Source organism: Salmo salar, chromosome 08 (genome assembly GCF_965601325.2).
Source record: "Salmo salar chromosome 08, fSalSal1, whole genome shotgun sequence".
Taxonomy (NCBI): Eukaryota; Metazoa; Chordata; class Actinopteri; order Salmoniformes; family Salmonidae; genus Salmo; species Salmo salar.
In genome coordinates, this window is record NC_138298.1 from 33,485,686 (window position 1) to 33,500,000 (window position 14,315).

Genomic DNA, 14,315 nt, shown 5'->3' on the forward strand with positions numbered 1-14,315 from the left:
GTGCTGAATTATTCACGTGGCCTACCAATAATCTCATTTCTAGCTGTTTATCCGGTGAACAAATGACAGGAAAATCTGAACACTTCAATAATTACTATGGGGTTCTATGGTGTAATGGTTAGCACTCAGGACTCTGAATCCTGCGATCCGAGTTCAAATCTCGGTAGGACCTACCTTCATTCTGCAGTGACATACTGCTCTCCTGTCAACTTTAAAATAGCCTTGTGTGAAAGAAACAAGTGGGTGGGAGTCGATAAGCAGTCTTTGGTACGCATGAATGGCCAGCCTGCAGGAAATTTTTAATATGAATGCCTAGTACATTTATTAATTGAAAACTTGCTGCCCCCCAATGAACTGAAAATAATTAAGATTTTTTTTCAAGATGTTACATGGTAGGGTAGCCCAGGTGATACCGTTTCTGTCCAGAAAATATTTTCTCTGTTTTTCCTGTGAACCAAGGACAGTAAAATCTGAACCAGCATTCTATGCTGTAAAGGTTATCACTCTGGATCTTGCAATCTGAGTTCAAATCTTGGTAGGACCTACCATGTGAATTAATCTGCCTCGTGGAACTGGAATATAGCTGTCCAACGATTGTTGAAAGTATTTGCAACACGTGATAGGAACGACAGTCCACATTTGCTAATTAAAACGCGTAATTTTTTTTCTGTACAATTCCCAAATGGATGTATAATATGGTTCTATGGTGTAATGGTTAGCACTCTGGACTTTGAATCCAGTGATCCGAGTTCAAATCTCGGTAGAACCTTTCTGGCTTTTGTGCTGAATTATTCACGTGGCCTACCAATAATCTCATTTCTAGCTGTTTATCCGGTGAACAAATGACAGGAAAATCTGAACACTTCAATAATTACTATGGGGTTCTATGGTGTAATGGTTAGCACTCAGGACTCTGAATCCTGCGATCCGAGTTCAAATCTCGGTAGGACCTACCTTCATTCTGCATTGACATACTGCTCTCCTGTCAACTTTAAAATAGCCTTGTGTGAAAGAAACAAGTGGGTGGGAGTCGATAAGCAGTCTTTGGTACGCATGAATGGCCAGCCTGCAGGAAATTTTTAATATGAATGCCTAGTACATTTATTAATTGAAAACTTGCTGCCCCCCAATGAACTGAAAATAATTAAGATTTTTTTCAAGATGTTACATGGTAGGGTAGCCCAGGTGATACCGTTTCTGTCCAGAAAATATTTTCTCTGTTTTTCCTGTGAACCAAGGACAGTAAAATCTGAACCAGCATTCTATGCTGTAAAGGTTATCACTCTGGATCTTGCAATCTGAGTTCAAATCTTGGTAGGACCTACCATGTGAATTAATCTGCCTCGTGGAACTGGAATATAGCTGTCCAACGATTGTTGAAAGTATTTGCAACACGTGATAGGAACGACAGTCCACATTTGCTAATTAAAACGCGTAATTTTTTTTCTGTACAATTCCCAAATGGATGTATAATATGGTTCTATGGTGTAATGGTTAGCACTCTGGACTTTGAATCCAGTGATCCGAGTTCAAATCTCGGTAGAACCTTTCTAGCTTTTGTGCTGAATTATTCACGTGGCCTACCAATAATCTCATTTCTAGCTGTTTATCCGGTGAACAAATGACAGGAAAATCTGAACACTTCAATAATTACTATGGGGTTCTATGGTGTAATGGTTAGCACTCTGAATCCTGCGATCCGAGTTCAAAATCTCGGTAGGACCTACCTTCATTCTGCAGTGACATACTGCTCTCCTGTCAACTTTAAAATAGCCTTGTGTGAAAGAAACAAGTGGGTGGGAGTCGATTAGCAGTCTTTGGTACGCATGAATGGCCAGCCTGCAGGAAATTTTTAATATGAATGCCTAGTACATTTATTAATTGAAAACTTGCTGCCCCCCAATGGAACTGCAAAATGAATTCAAGATCTTGTTAAGCCTAGCAGGGTTCTATGGTGTAATGGTTAGCACTCTGGACTTTGAATCCTGTGATCCGAGTTCAAATCTCGGTAGAACCTTTCTAGCTTTTGTGCTGAATTATTCACGTGGCCTACCAATAATCTCATTTCTAGCTGTTTATCCGGTGAACAAATGACAGGAAAATCTGAACACTTCAATAATTACTATGGTGTAATGGTTAGCACTCAGGACTCTGAATCCTGCGATCCGAGTTCAAATCTCGGTAGGACCTACCTTCATTCTGCATTGACATACTGCTCTCCTGTCAACTTTAAAATAGCCTTGTGTGAAAGAAACAAGTGGGTGGGAGTCGATAAGCAGTCTTTGGTACGCATGAATGGCCAGCCTGCAGGAAATTTTTAATATGAATGCCTAGTACATTTATTAATTGAAAACTTGCTGCCCCCCAATGAACTGAAAATAATTAAGATTTTTTTTCAAGATGTTACATGGTAGGGTAGCCCAGGTGATACCGTTTCTGTCCAGAAAATATTTTCTCTGTTTTTCCTGTGAACCAAGGACAGTAAAATCTGAACCAGCATTCTATGCTGTAAAGGTTATCACTCTGGATCTTGCAATCTGAGTTCAAATCTTGGTAGGACCTACCATGTGAATTAATCTGCCTCGTGGAACTGGAATATAGCTGTCCAACGATTGTTGAAAGTATTTGCAACACGTGATAGGAACGACAGTCCACATTTGCTAATTAAAACGCGTAATTTTTTTTCTGTACAATTCCCAAATGGATGTATAATATGGTTCTATGGTGTAATGGTTAGCACTCTGGACTTTGAATCCAGTGATCCGAGTTCAAATCTCGGTAGAACCTTTCTGGCTTTTGTGCTGAATTATTCACGTGGCCTACCAATAATCTCATTTCTAGCTGTTTATCCGGTGAACAAATGACAGGAAAATCTGAACACTTCAATAATTACTATGGGGTTCTATGGTGTAATGGTTAGCACTCAGGACTCTGAATCCTGCGATCCGAGTTCAAATCTCGGTAGGACCTACCTTCATTCTGCATTGACATACTGCTCTCCTGTCAACTTTAAAATAGCCTTGTGTGAAAGAAACAAGTGGGTGGGAGTCGATAAGCAGTCTTTGGTACGCATGAATGGCCAGCCTGCAGGAAATTTTTAATATGAATGCCTAGTACATTTATTAATTGAAAACTTGCTGCCCCCCAATGAACTGAAAATAATTAAGATTTTTTTCAAGATGTTACATGGTAGGGTAGCCCAGGTGATACCGTTTCTGTCCAGAAAATATTTTCTCTGTTTTTCCTGTGAACCAAGGACAGTAAAATCTGAACCAGCATTCTATGCTGTAAAGGTTATCACTCTGGATCTTGCAATCTGAGTTCAAATCTTGGTAGGACCTACCATGTGAATTAATCTGCCTCGTGGAACTGGAATATAGCTGTCCAACGATTGTTGAAAGTATTTGCAACACGTGATAGGAACGACAGTCCACATTTGCTAATTAAAACGCGTAATTTTTTTTCTGTACAATTCCCAAATGGATGTATAATATGGTTCTATGGTGTAATGGTTAGCACTCTGGACTTTGAATCCAGTGATCCGAGTTCAAATCTCGGTAGAACCTTTCTAGCTTTTGTGCTGAATTATTCACGTGGCCTACCAATAATCTCATTTCTAGCTGTTTATCCGGTGAACAAATGACAGGAAAATCTGAACACTTCAATAATTACTATGGGGTTCTATGGTGTAATGGTTAGCACTCAGGACTCTGAATCCTGCGATCCGAGTTCAAATCTCGGTAGGACCTACCTTCATTCTGCAGTGACATACTGCTCTCCTGTCAACTTTAAAATAGCCTTGTGTGAAAGAAACAAGTGGGTGGGAGTCGATAAGCAGTCTTTGGTACGCATGAATGGCCAGCCTGCAGGAAATTTTTAATATGAATGCCTAGTACATTTATTAATTGAAAACTTGCTGCCCCCCAATGAACTGAAAATAATTAAGATTTTTTTCAAGATGTTACATGGTAGGGTAGCCCAGGTGATACCGTTTCTGTCCAGAAAATATTTTCTCTGTTTTTCCTGTGAACCAAGGACAGTAAAATCTGAACCAGCATTCTATGCTGTAAAGGTTATCACTCTGGATCTTGCAATCTGAGTTCAAATCTTGGTAGGACCTACCATGTGAATTAATCTGCCTCGTGGAACTGGAATATAGCTGTCCAACGATTGTTGAAAGTATTTGCAACACGTGATAGGAACGACAGTCCACATTTGCTAATTAAAACGCGTAATTTTTTTTCTGTACAATTCCCAAATGGATGTATAATATGGTTCTATGGTGTAATGGTTAGCACTCTGGACTTTGAATCCAGTGATCCGAGTTCAAATCTCGGTAGAACCTTTCTGGCTTTTGTGCTGAATTATTCACGTGGCCTACCAATAATCTCATTTCTAGCTGTTTATCCGGTGAACAAATGACAGGAAAATCTGAACACTTCAATAATTACTATGGGGTTCTATGGTGTAATGGTTAGCACTCAGGACTCTGAATCCTGCGATCCGAGTTCAAATCTCGGTAGGACCTACCTTCATTCTGCAGTGACATACTGCTCTCCTGTCAACTTTAAAATAGCCTTGTGTGAAAGAAACAAGTGGGTGGGAGTCGATAAGCAGTCTTTGGTACGCATGAATGGCCAGCCTGCAGGAAATTTTTAATATGAATGCCTAGTACATTTATTAATTGAAAACTTGCTGCCCCCCAATGAACTGAAAATAATTAAGATTTTTTTTCAAGATGTTACATGGTAGGGTAGCCCAGGTGATACCGTTTCTGTCCAGAAAATATTTTCTCTGTTTTTCCTGTGAACCAAGGACAGTAAAATCTGAACCAGCATTCTATGCTGTAAAGGTTATCACTCTGGATCTTGCAATCTGAGTTCAAATCTTGGTAGGACCTACCATGTGAATTAATCTGCCTCGTGGAACTGGAATATAGCTGTCCAACGATTGTTGAAAGTATTTGCAACACGTGATAGGAACGACAGTCCACATTTGCTAATTAAAACGCGTAATTTTTTTTCTGTACAATTCCCAAATGGATGTATAATATGGTTCTATGGTGTAATGGTTAGCACTCTGGACTTTGAATCCAGTGATCCGAGTTCAAATCTCGGTAGAACCTTTCTAGCTTTTGTGCTGAATTATTCACGTGGCCTACCAATAATCTCATTTCTAGCTGTTTATCCGGTGAACAAATGACAGGAAAATCTGAACACTTCAATAATTACTATGGGGTTCTATGGTGTAATGGTTAGCACTCAGGACTCTGAATCCTGCGATCCGAGTTCAAATCTCGGTAGGACCTACCTTCATTCTGCATTGACATACTGCTCTCCTGTCAACTTTAAAATAGCCTTGTGTGAAAGAAACAAGTGGGTGGGAGTCGATAAGCAGTCTTTGGTACGCATGAATGGCCAGCCTGCAGGAAATTTTTAATATGAATGCCTAGTACATTTATTAATTGAAAACTTGCTGCCCCCCAATGAACTGAAAATAATTAAGATTTTTTTCAAGATGTTACATGGTAGGGTAGCCCAGGTGATACCGTTTCTGTCCAGAAAATATTTTCTCTGTTTTTCCTGTGAACCAAGGACAGTAAAATCTGAACCAGCATTCTATGCTGTAAAGGTTATCACTCTGGATCTTGCAATCTGAGTTCAAATCTTGGTAGGACCTACCATGTGAATTAATCTGCCTCGTGGAACTGGAATATAGCTGTCCAACGATTGTTGAAAGTATTTGCAACACGTGATAGGAACGACAGTCCACATTTGCTAATTAAAACGCGTAATTTTTTTTCTGTACAATTCCCAAATGGATGTATAATATGGTTCTATGGTGTAATGGTTAGCACTCTGGACTTTGAATCCAGTGATCCGAGTTCAAATCTCGGTAGAACCTTTCTAGCTTTTGTGCTGAATTATTCACGTGGCCTACCAATAATCTCATTTCTAGCTGTTTATCCGGTGAACAAATGACAGGAAAATCTGAACACTTCAATAATTACTATGGGGTTCTATGGTGTAATGGTTAGCACTCTGAATCCTGCGATCCGAGTTCAAAATCTCGGTAGGACCTACCTTCATTCTGCAGTGACATACTGCTCTCCTGTCAACTTTAAAATAGCCTTGTGTGAAAGAAACAAGTGGGTGGGAGTCGATTAGCAGTCTTTGGTACGCATGAATGGCCAGCCTGCAGGAAATTTTTAATATGAATGCCTAGTACATTTATTAATTGAAAACTTGCTGCCCCCCAATGAACTGAAAATAATTAAGATTTTTAAGCTAGAGAAAATCTGAACACTTCAATAATTACTATGGGGTTCTATGGTGTAATGGTTAGCACTCAGGACTCTGAATCCTGCGATCCGAGTTCAAATCTCGGTAGGACCTACCTTCATTCTGCATTGACATACTGCTCTCCTGTCAACTTTAAAATAGCCTTGTGTGAAAGAAACAAGTGGGTGGGAGTCGATAAGCAGTCTTTGGTACGCATGAATGGCCAGCCTGCAGGAAATTTTTAATATGAATGCCTAGTACATTTATTAATTGAAAACTTGCTGCCCCCCAATGAACTGAAAATAATTAAGATTTTTTTTCAAGATGTTACATGGTAGGGTAGCCCAGGTGATACCGTTTCTGTCCAGAAAATATTTTCTCTGTTTTTCCTGTGAACCAAGGACAGTAAAATCTGAACCAGCATTCTATGCTGTAAAGGTTATCACTCTGGATCTTGCAATCTGAGTTCAAATCTTGGTAGGACCTACCATGTGAATTAATCTGCCTCGTGGAACTGGAATATAGCTGTCCAACGATTGTTGAAAGTATTTGCAACACGTGATAGGAACGACAGTCCACATTTGCTAATTAAAACGCGTAATTTTTTTTCTGTACAATTCCCAAATGGATGTATAATATGGTTCTATGGTGTAATGGTTAGCACTCTGGACTTTGAATCCAGTGATCCGAGTTCAAATCTCGGTAGAACCTTTCTGGCTTTTGTGCTGAATTATTCACGTGGCCTACCAATAATCTCATTTCTAGCTGTTTATCCGGTGAACAAATGACAGGAAAATCTGAACACTTCAATAATTACTATGGGGTTCTATGGTGTAATGGTTAGCACTCAGGACTCTGAATCCTGCGATCCGAGTTCAAATCTCGGTAGGACCTACCTTCATTCTGCATTGACATACTGCTCTCCTGTCAACTTTAAAATAGCCTTGTGTGAAAGAAACAAGTGGGTGGGAGTCGATAAGCAGTCTTTGGTACGCATGAATGGCCAGCCTGCAGGAAATTTTTAATATGAATGCCTAGTACATTTATTAATTGAAAACTTGCTGCCCCCCAATGAACTGAAAATAATTAAGATTTTTTTCAAGATGTTACATGGTAGGGTAGCCCAGGTGATACCGTTTCTGTCCAGAAAATATTTTCTCTGTTTTTCCTGTGAACCAAGGACAGTAAAATCTGAACCAGCATTCTATGCTGTAAAGGTTATCACTCTGGATCTTGCAATCTGAGTTCAAATCTTGGTAGGACCTACCATGTGAATTAATCTGCCTCGTGGAACTGGAATATAGCTGTCCAACGATTGTTGAAAGTATTTGCAACACGTGATAGGAACGACAGTCCACATTTGCTAATTAAAACGCGTAATTTTTTTTCTGTACAATTCCCAAATGGATGTATAATATGGTTCTATGGTGTAATGGTTAGCACTCTGGACTTTGAATCCAGTGATCCGAGTTCAAATCTCGGTAGAACCTTTCTAGCTTTTGTGCTGAATTATTCACGTGGCCTACCAATAATCTCATTTCTAGCTGTTTATCCGGTGAACAAATGACAGGAAAATCTGAACACTTCAATAATTACTATGGGGTTCTATGGTGTAATGGTTAGCACTCAGGACTCTGAATCCTGCGATCCGAGTTCAAATCTCGGTAGGACCTACCTTCATTCTGCAGTGACATACTGCTCTCCTGTCAACTTTAAAATAGCCTTGTGTGAAAGAAACAAGTGGGTGGGAGTCGATAAGCAGTCTTTGGTACGCATGAATGGCCAGCCTGCAGGAAATTTTTAATATGAATGCCTAGTACATTTATTAATTGAAAACTTGCTGCCCCCCAATGAACTGAAAATAATTAAGATTTTTTTCAAGATGTTACATGGTAGGGTAGCCCAGGTGATACCGTTTCTGTCCAGAAAATATTTTCTCTGTTTTTCCTGTGAACCAAGGACAGTAAAATCTGAACCAGCATTCTATGCTGTAAAGGTTATCACTCTGGATCTTGCAATCTGAGTTCAAATCTTGGTAGGACCTACCATGTGAATTAATCTGCCTCGTGGAACTGGAATATAGCTGTCCAACGATTGTTGAAAGTATTTGCAACACGTGATAGGAACGACAGTCCACATTTGCTAATTAAAACGCGTAATTTTTTTTCTGTACAATTCCCAAATGGATGTATAATATGGTTCTATGGTGTAATGGTTAGCACTCTGGACTTTGAATCCAGTGATCCGAGTTCAAATCTCGGTAGAACCTTTCTAGCTTTTGTGCTGAATTATTCACGTGGCCTACCAATAATCTCATTTCTAGCTGTTTATCCGGTGAACAAATGACAGGAAAATCTGAACACTTCAATAATTACTATGGGGTTCTATGGTGTAATGGTTAGCACTCAGGACTCTGAATCCTGCGATCCGAGTTCAAATCTCGGTAGGACCTACCTTCATTCTGCATTGACATACTGCTCTCCTGTCAACTTTAAAATAGCCTTGTGTGAAAGAAACAAGTGGGTGGGAGTCGATAAGCAGTCTTTGGTACGCATGAATGGCCAGCCTGCAGGAAATTTTTAATATGAATGCCTAGTACATTTATTAATTGAAAACTTGCTGCCCCCCAATGAACTGAAAATAATTAAGATTTTTTTTCAAGATGTTACATGGTAGGGTAGCCCAGGTGATACCGTTTCTGTCCAGAAAATATTTTCTCTGTTTTTCCTGTGAACCAAGGACAGTAAAATCTGAACCAGCATTCTATGCTGTAAAGGTTATCACTCTGGATCTTGCAATCTGAGTTCAAATCTTGGTAGGACCTACCATGTGAATTAATCTGCCTCGTGGAACTGGAATATAGCTGTCCAACGATTGTTGAAAGTATTTGCAACACGTGATAGGAACGACAGTCCACATTTGCTAATTAAAACGCGTAATTTTTTTTCTGTACAATTCCCAAATGGATGTATAATATGGTTCTATGGTGTAATGGTTAGCACTCTGGACTTTGAATCCAGTGATCCGAGTTCAAATCTCGGTAGAACCTTTCTAGCTTTTGTGCTGAATTATTCACGTGGCCTACCAATAATCTCATTTCTAGCTGTTTATCCGGTGAACAAATGACAGGAAAATCTGAACACTTCAATAATTACTATGGGGTTCTATGGTGTAATGGTTAGCACTCAGGACTCTGAATCCTGCGATCCGAGTTCAAATCTCGGTAGGACCTACCTTCATTCTGCATTGACATACTGCTCTCCTGTCAACTTTAAAATAGCCTTGTGTGAAAGAAACAAGTGGGTGGGAGTCGATAAGCAGTCTTTGGTACGCATGAATGGCCAGCCTGCAGGAAATTTTTAATATGAATGCCTAGTACATTTATTAATTGAAAACTTGCTGCCCCCCAATGAACTGAAAATAATTAAGATTTTTTTCAAGATGTTACATGGTAGGGTAGCCCAGGTGATACCGTTTCTGTCCAGAAAATATTTTCTCTGTTTTTCCTGTGAACCAAGGACAGTAAAATCTGAACCAGCATTCTATGCTGTAAAGGTTATCACTCTGGATCTTGCAATCTGAGTTCAAATCTTGGTAGGACCTACCATGTGAATTAATCTGCCTCGTGGAACTGGAATATAGCTGTCCAACGATTGTTGAAAGTATTTGCAACACGTGATAGGAACGACAGTCCACATTTGCTAATTAAAACGCGTAATTTTTTTTCTGTACAATTCCCAAATGGATGTATAATATGGTTCTATGGTGTAATGGTTAGCACTCTGGACTTTGAATCCAGTGATCCGAGTTCAAATCTCGGTAGAACCTTTCTAGCTTTTGTGCTGAATTATTCACGTGGCCTACCAATAATCTCATTTCTAGCTGTTTATCCGGTGAACAAATGACAGGAAAATCTGAACACTTCAATAATTACTATGGGGTTCTATGGTGTAATGGTTAGCACTCAGGACTCTGAATCCTGCGATCCGAGTTCAAATCTCGGTAGGACCTACCTTCATTCTGCAGTGACATACTGCTCTCCTGTCAACTTTAAAATAGCCTTGTGTGAAAGAAACAAGTGGGTGGGAGTCGATAAGCAGTCTTTGGTACGCATGAATGGCCAGCCTGCAGGAAATTTTTAATATGAATGCCTAGTACATTTATTAATTGAAAACTTGCTGCCCCCCAATGAACTGAAAATAATTAAGATTTTTTTCAAGATGTTACATGGTAGGGTAGCCCAGGTGATACCGTTTCTGTCCAGAAAATATTTTCTCTGTTTTTCCTGTGAACCAAGGACAGTAAAATCTGAACCAGCATTCTATGCTGTAAAGGTTATCACTCTGGATCTTGCAATCTGAGTTCAAATCTTGGTAGGACCTACCATGTGAATTAATCTGCCTCGTGGAACTGGAATATAGCTGTCCAACGATTGTTGAAAGTATTTGCAACACGTGATAGGAACGACAGTCCACATTTGCTAATTAAAACGCGTAATTTTTTTTCTGTACAATTCCCAAATGGATGTATAATATGGTTCTATGGTGTAATGGTTAGCACTCTGGACTTTGAATCCAGTGATCCGAGTTCAAATCTCGGTAGAACCTTTCTAGCTTTTGTGCTGAATTATTCACGTGGCCTACCAATAATCTCATTTCTAGCTGTTTATCCGGTGAACAAATGACAGGAAAATCTGAACACTTCAATAATTACTATGGGGTTCTATGGTGTAATGGTTAGCACTCAGGACTCTGAATCCTGCGATCCGAGTTCAAATCTCGGTAGGACCTACCTTCATTCTGCATTGACATACTGCTCTCCTGTCAACTTTAAAATAGCCTTGTGTGAAAGAAACAAGTGGGTGGGAGTCGATAAGCAGTCTTTGGTACGCATGAATGGCCAGCCTGCAGGAAATTTTTAATATGAATGCCTAGTACATTTATTAATTGAAAACTTGCTGCCCCCCAATGAACTGAAAATAATTAAGATTTTTTTCAAGATGTTACATGGTAGGGTAGCCCAGGTGATACCGTTTCTGTCCAGAAAATATTTTCTCTGTTTTTCCTGTGAACCAAGGACAGTAAAATCTGAACCAGCATTCTATGCTGTAAAGGTTATCACTCTGGATCTTGCAATCTGAGTTCAAATCTTGGTAGGACCTACCATGTGAATTAATCTGCCTCGTGGAACTGGAATATAGCTGTCCAACGATTGTTGAAAGTATTTGCAACACGTGATAGGAACGACAGTCCACATTTGCTAATTAAAACGCGTAATTTTTTTTCTGTACAATTCCCAAATGGATGTATAATATGGTTCTATGGTGTAATGGTTAGCACTCTGGACTTTGAATCCAGTGATCCGAGTTCAAATCTCGGTAGAACCTTTCTAGCTTTTGTGCTGAATTATTCACGTGGCCTACCAATAATCTCATTTCTAGCTGTTTATCCGGTGAACAAATGACAGGAAAATCTGAACACTTCAATAATTACTATGGGGTTCTATGGTGTAATGGTTAGCACTCAGGACTCTGAATCCTGCGATCCGAGTTCAAATCTCGGTAGGACCTACCTTCATTCTGCATTGACATACTGCTCTCCTGTCAACTTTAAAATAGCCTTGTGTGAAAGAAACAAGTGGGTGGGAGTCGATAAGCAGTCTTTGGTACGCATGAATGGCCAGCCTGCAGGAAATTTTTAATATGAATGCCTAGTACATTTATTAATTGAAAACTTGCTGCCCCCCAATGAACTGAAAATAATTAAGATTTTTTTCAAGATGTTACATGGTAGGGTAGCCCAGGTGATACCGTTTCTGTCCAGAAAATATTTTCTCTGTTTTTCCTGTGAACCAAGGACAGTAAAATCTGAACCAGCATTCTATGCTGTAAAGGTTATCACTCTGGATCTTGCAATCTGAGTTCAAATCTCGGTAGGACCTACCATGTGAATTAATCTGCCTCGTGGAACTGGAATATAGCTGTCCCAACGATTGTTGAAAGTATTTGCAACACGTGATAGGAACGACAGTCCACATTTGCTAATTAAAACGCGTAATTTTTTTTCTGTACAATTCCCAAATGGATGTATAATATGGTTCTATGGTGTAATGGTTAGCACTCTGGACTTTGAATCCAGTGATCCGAGTTCAAATCTCGGTAGAACCTTTCTAGCTTTTGTGCTGAATTATTCACGTGGCCTACCAATAATCTCATTTCTAGCTGTTTATCCGGTGAACAAATGACAGGAAAATCTGAACACTTCAATAATTACTATGGGGTTCTATGGTGTAATGGTTAGCACTCAGGACTCTGAATCCTGCCATCCGAGTTCAAATCTCGGTAGGACCTACCTTCATTCTGCATTGACATACTGCTCTCCTGTCAACTTTAAAATAGCCTTGTGTGAAAGAAACAAGTGGGTGGGAGTCGATAAGCAGTCTTTGGTACGCATGAATGGCCAGCCTGCAGGAAATTTTTAATATGAATGCCTAGTACATTTATTAATTGAAAACTTGCTGCCCCCCAATGAACTGAAAATAATTAAGATTTTTTTCAAGATGTTACATGGTAGGGTAGCCCAGGTGATACCGTTTCTGTCCAGAAAATATTTTCTCTGTTTTTCCTGTGAACCAAGGACAGTAAAATCTGAACCAGCATTCTATGCTGTAAAGGTTATCACTCTGGATCTTGCAATCTGAGTTCAAATCTCAGTAGGACCTACCATGTGAATTAATCTGCCCCGTGGAACTGGAATATAGCTGTCACCAACGATTGTTGAAAGTATTTGCAACACGTGATAGGAACGACAGTCCACATTTGCTAATTAAAACGCGTAATTTTTTTTCTGTACAATTCCCAAATGGATGTATAATATGGTTCTATGGTGTAATGGTTAGCACTCTGGACTTTGAATCCAGTGATCCGAGTTCAAATCTCAGTAGAACCTTTCTAGCTTTTGTGCTGAATTATTCACGTGGCCTACCAATAATCTCATTTCTAGCTGTTTATCCGGTGAACAAATGACAGGAAAATCTGAACACTTCAATAATTACTATGGGGTTCTATGGTGTAATGGTTAGCACTCAGGACTCTGAATCCTGCGATCCGAGTTCAAATCTCGGTAGGACCTACCTTCATTCTGCATTGACATACTGCTCTCCTGTCAACTTTAAAATAGCCTTGTGTGAAAGAAACAAGTGGGTGGGAGTCGATAAGCAGTCTTTGGTACGCATGAATGGCCAGCCTGCAGGAAATTTTTAATATGAATGCCTAGTACATTTATTAATTGAAAACTTGCTGCCCCCCAATGAACTGAAAATAATTAAGATTTTTTTCAAGATGTTACATGGTAGGGTAGCCCAGGTGATACCGTTTCTGTCCAGAAAATATTTTCTCTGTTTTTCCTGTGAACCAAGGACAGTAAAATCTGAACCAGCATTCTATGCTGTAAAGGTTATCACTCTGGATCTTGCAATCTGAGTTCAAATCTCAGTAGGACCTACCATGTGAATTAATCTGCCCCGTGGAACTGGAATATAGCTGTCCAACGATTGTTGAAAGTATTTGCAACACGTGATAGGAACGACAGTCCACATTTGCTAATTAAAACGCGTAATTTTTTTTCTGTACAATTCCCAAATGGATGTATAATATGGTTCTATGGTGTAATGGTTAGCACTCTGGACTTTGAATCCAGTGATCCGAGTTCAAATCTCGGTAGAACCTTTCTAGCTTTTGTGCTGAATTATTCACGTGGCCTACCAATAATCTCATTTCTAGCTGTTTATCCGGTGAACAAATGACAGGAAAATCTGAACACTTCAATAATTACTATGGGGTTCTATGGTGTAATGGTTAGCACTCAGGACTCTGAATCCTGCGATCCGAGTTCAAATCTCGGTAGGACCTACCTTCATTCTGCAGTGACATACTGCTCTCCTGTCAACTTTAAAATAGCCTTGTGTGAAAGAAACAAGTGGGTGGGAGTCGATAAGCAGTCTTTGGTACGCATGAATGGCCAGCCTGCAGGAAAT

General features: G+C 39.6%; 35 non-coding genes across 35 annotated transcripts; all 35 read left to right on the forward strand.

Moving 5' to 3' along the window:
* The first annotated feature begins 100 nt into the window (after nucleotides 1-100).
* Nucleotides 101-172, forward strand: trnaq-cug (transfer RNA glutamine (anticodon CUG)). The gene has a single exon. It is a non-coding gene; the product is annotated as a tRNA-Gln (tRNA).
* A 525-nt stretch (nucleotides 173-697) lies between these two features.
* Nucleotides 698-769, forward strand: trnaq-uug (transfer RNA glutamine (anticodon UUG)). The gene has a single exon. It is a non-coding gene; the product is annotated as a tRNA-Gln (tRNA).
* Nucleotides 770-880: 111 nt separating this feature from the next.
* On the forward strand, nucleotides 881-952 carry trnaq-cug (transfer RNA glutamine (anticodon CUG)). The gene has a single exon. It is a non-coding gene; the product is annotated as a tRNA-Gln (tRNA).
* A 524-nt stretch (nucleotides 953-1,476) lies between these two features.
* trnaq-uug (transfer RNA glutamine (anticodon UUG)) lies at nucleotides 1,477-1,548 on the forward strand. The gene has a single exon. It is a non-coding gene; the product is annotated as a tRNA-Gln (tRNA).
* Nucleotides 1,549-1,945: 397 nt separating this feature from the next.
* On the forward strand, nucleotides 1,946-2,017 carry trnaq-uug (transfer RNA glutamine (anticodon UUG)). Its single transcript has one exon. It is a non-coding gene; the product is annotated as a tRNA-Gln (tRNA).
* Nucleotides 2,018-2,715: 698 nt separating this feature from the next.
* trnaq-uug (transfer RNA glutamine (anticodon UUG)) lies at nucleotides 2,716-2,787 on the forward strand. Its single transcript has one exon. It is a non-coding gene; the product is annotated as a tRNA-Gln (tRNA).
* Nucleotides 2,788-2,898: 111 nt separating this feature from the next.
* On the forward strand, nucleotides 2,899-2,970 carry trnaq-cug (transfer RNA glutamine (anticodon CUG)). Its single transcript has one exon. It is a non-coding gene; the product is annotated as a tRNA-Gln (tRNA).
* A 524-nt stretch (nucleotides 2,971-3,494) lies between these two features.
* Nucleotides 3,495-3,566, forward strand: trnaq-uug (transfer RNA glutamine (anticodon UUG)). The gene has a single exon. It is a non-coding gene; the product is annotated as a tRNA-Gln (tRNA).
* A 111-nt stretch (nucleotides 3,567-3,677) lies between these two features.
* trnaq-cug (transfer RNA glutamine (anticodon CUG)) lies at nucleotides 3,678-3,749 on the forward strand. Its single transcript has one exon. It is a non-coding gene; the product is annotated as a tRNA-Gln (tRNA).
* Nucleotides 3,750-4,273: 524 nt separating this feature from the next.
* trnaq-uug (transfer RNA glutamine (anticodon UUG)) lies at nucleotides 4,274-4,345 on the forward strand. The gene has a single exon. It is a non-coding gene; the product is annotated as a tRNA-Gln (tRNA).
* A 111-nt stretch (nucleotides 4,346-4,456) lies between these two features.
* Nucleotides 4,457-4,528, forward strand: trnaq-cug (transfer RNA glutamine (anticodon CUG)). Its single transcript has one exon. It is a non-coding gene; the product is annotated as a tRNA-Gln (tRNA).
* Nucleotides 4,529-5,053: 525 nt separating this feature from the next.
* trnaq-uug (transfer RNA glutamine (anticodon UUG)) lies at nucleotides 5,054-5,125 on the forward strand. The gene has a single exon. It is a non-coding gene; the product is annotated as a tRNA-Gln (tRNA).
* A 111-nt stretch (nucleotides 5,126-5,236) lies between these two features.
* Nucleotides 5,237-5,308, forward strand: trnaq-cug (transfer RNA glutamine (anticodon CUG)). The gene has a single exon. It is a non-coding gene; the product is annotated as a tRNA-Gln (tRNA).
* A 524-nt stretch (nucleotides 5,309-5,832) lies between these two features.
* Nucleotides 5,833-5,904, forward strand: trnaq-uug (transfer RNA glutamine (anticodon UUG)). Its single transcript has one exon. It is a non-coding gene; the product is annotated as a tRNA-Gln (tRNA).
* Nucleotides 5,905-6,323: 419 nt separating this feature from the next.
* trnaq-cug (transfer RNA glutamine (anticodon CUG)) lies at nucleotides 6,324-6,395 on the forward strand. The gene has a single exon. It is a non-coding gene; the product is annotated as a tRNA-Gln (tRNA).
* A 525-nt stretch (nucleotides 6,396-6,920) lies between these two features.
* Nucleotides 6,921-6,992, forward strand: trnaq-uug (transfer RNA glutamine (anticodon UUG)). Its single transcript has one exon. It is a non-coding gene; the product is annotated as a tRNA-Gln (tRNA).
* Nucleotides 6,993-7,103: 111 nt separating this feature from the next.
* On the forward strand, nucleotides 7,104-7,175 carry trnaq-cug (transfer RNA glutamine (anticodon CUG)). The gene has a single exon. It is a non-coding gene; the product is annotated as a tRNA-Gln (tRNA).
* Nucleotides 7,176-7,699: 524 nt separating this feature from the next.
* On the forward strand, nucleotides 7,700-7,771 carry trnaq-uug (transfer RNA glutamine (anticodon UUG)). The gene has a single exon. It is a non-coding gene; the product is annotated as a tRNA-Gln (tRNA).
* A 111-nt stretch (nucleotides 7,772-7,882) lies between these two features.
* Nucleotides 7,883-7,954, forward strand: trnaq-cug (transfer RNA glutamine (anticodon CUG)). The gene has a single exon. It is a non-coding gene; the product is annotated as a tRNA-Gln (tRNA).
* Nucleotides 7,955-8,478: 524 nt separating this feature from the next.
* On the forward strand, nucleotides 8,479-8,550 carry trnaq-uug (transfer RNA glutamine (anticodon UUG)). Its single transcript has one exon. It is a non-coding gene; the product is annotated as a tRNA-Gln (tRNA).
* Nucleotides 8,551-8,661: 111 nt separating this feature from the next.
* On the forward strand, nucleotides 8,662-8,733 carry trnaq-cug (transfer RNA glutamine (anticodon CUG)). Its single transcript has one exon. It is a non-coding gene; the product is annotated as a tRNA-Gln (tRNA).
* A 525-nt stretch (nucleotides 8,734-9,258) lies between these two features.
* On the forward strand, nucleotides 9,259-9,330 carry trnaq-uug (transfer RNA glutamine (anticodon UUG)). The gene has a single exon. It is a non-coding gene; the product is annotated as a tRNA-Gln (tRNA).
* A 111-nt stretch (nucleotides 9,331-9,441) lies between these two features.
* Nucleotides 9,442-9,513, forward strand: trnaq-cug (transfer RNA glutamine (anticodon CUG)). The gene has a single exon. It is a non-coding gene; the product is annotated as a tRNA-Gln (tRNA).
* Nucleotides 9,514-10,037: 524 nt separating this feature from the next.
* trnaq-uug (transfer RNA glutamine (anticodon UUG)) lies at nucleotides 10,038-10,109 on the forward strand. Its single transcript has one exon. It is a non-coding gene; the product is annotated as a tRNA-Gln (tRNA).
* Nucleotides 10,110-10,220: 111 nt separating this feature from the next.
* On the forward strand, nucleotides 10,221-10,292 carry trnaq-cug (transfer RNA glutamine (anticodon CUG)). The gene has a single exon. It is a non-coding gene; the product is annotated as a tRNA-Gln (tRNA).
* A 524-nt stretch (nucleotides 10,293-10,816) lies between these two features.
* On the forward strand, nucleotides 10,817-10,888 carry trnaq-uug (transfer RNA glutamine (anticodon UUG)). The gene has a single exon. It is a non-coding gene; the product is annotated as a tRNA-Gln (tRNA).
* Nucleotides 10,889-10,999: 111 nt separating this feature from the next.
* Nucleotides 11,000-11,071, forward strand: trnaq-cug (transfer RNA glutamine (anticodon CUG)). The gene has a single exon. It is a non-coding gene; the product is annotated as a tRNA-Gln (tRNA).
* Nucleotides 11,072-11,595: 524 nt separating this feature from the next.
* trnaq-uug (transfer RNA glutamine (anticodon UUG)) lies at nucleotides 11,596-11,667 on the forward strand. The gene has a single exon. It is a non-coding gene; the product is annotated as a tRNA-Gln (tRNA).
* A 111-nt stretch (nucleotides 11,668-11,778) lies between these two features.
* Nucleotides 11,779-11,850, forward strand: trnaq-cug (transfer RNA glutamine (anticodon CUG)). Its single transcript has one exon. It is a non-coding gene; the product is annotated as a tRNA-Gln (tRNA).
* A 525-nt stretch (nucleotides 11,851-12,375) lies between these two features.
* On the forward strand, nucleotides 12,376-12,447 carry trnaq-uug (transfer RNA glutamine (anticodon UUG)). Its single transcript has one exon. It is a non-coding gene; the product is annotated as a tRNA-Gln (tRNA).
* A 111-nt stretch (nucleotides 12,448-12,558) lies between these two features.
* trnaq-cug (transfer RNA glutamine (anticodon CUG)) lies at nucleotides 12,559-12,630 on the forward strand. The gene has a single exon. It is a non-coding gene; the product is annotated as a tRNA-Gln (tRNA).
* Nucleotides 12,631-13,156: 526 nt separating this feature from the next.
* Nucleotides 13,157-13,228, forward strand: trnaq-uug (transfer RNA glutamine (anticodon UUG)). Its single transcript has one exon. It is a non-coding gene; the product is annotated as a tRNA-Gln (tRNA).
* A 111-nt stretch (nucleotides 13,229-13,339) lies between these two features.
* trnaq-cug (transfer RNA glutamine (anticodon CUG)) lies at nucleotides 13,340-13,411 on the forward strand. Its single transcript has one exon. It is a non-coding gene; the product is annotated as a tRNA-Gln (tRNA).
* Nucleotides 13,412-13,935: 524 nt separating this feature from the next.
* On the forward strand, nucleotides 13,936-14,007 carry trnaq-uug (transfer RNA glutamine (anticodon UUG)). The gene has a single exon. It is a non-coding gene; the product is annotated as a tRNA-Gln (tRNA).
* A 111-nt stretch (nucleotides 14,008-14,118) lies between these two features.
* trnaq-cug (transfer RNA glutamine (anticodon CUG)) lies at nucleotides 14,119-14,190 on the forward strand. Its single transcript has one exon. It is a non-coding gene; the product is annotated as a tRNA-Gln (tRNA).
* The last annotated feature ends 125 nt before the right edge of the window (nucleotides 14,191-14,315 follow it).